The sequence below is a fragment of the Nicotiana attenuata genome, chromosome 8, assembly GCF_001879085.1.
Source record: "Nicotiana attenuata strain UT chromosome 8, NIATTr2, whole genome shotgun sequence".
Taxonomy (NCBI): Eukaryota; Viridiplantae; Streptophyta; class Magnoliopsida; order Solanales; family Solanaceae; genus Nicotiana; species Nicotiana attenuata.
In genome coordinates, this window is record NC_031996.1 from 44,385,227 (window position 1) to 44,385,515 (window position 289).

Here is a 289-nt window from a genome sequence, read left to right on the forward strand (position 1 = left end):
TATATATATATTATTTTAGGACAACTTATGCTCTAGAAATTACGAGAAGATCTTTTTCTAAAAAAAAACATAATTATTGTCATTATCGTTAGATTTTGAATTTTTTGGAGTTTAAATTAAGACTGACATATTTGTCTATCCTACAATATGTAGCAAAAGGAACAAATGTCCAAAAGCGAAGATTTATACAACATCAACAAGATATTTTGATCATAAATATACGGGATATTGTTACCTTTAAATAAAAATATGAACCCCCATATATATATTGATTATGTTCGTTAGATGT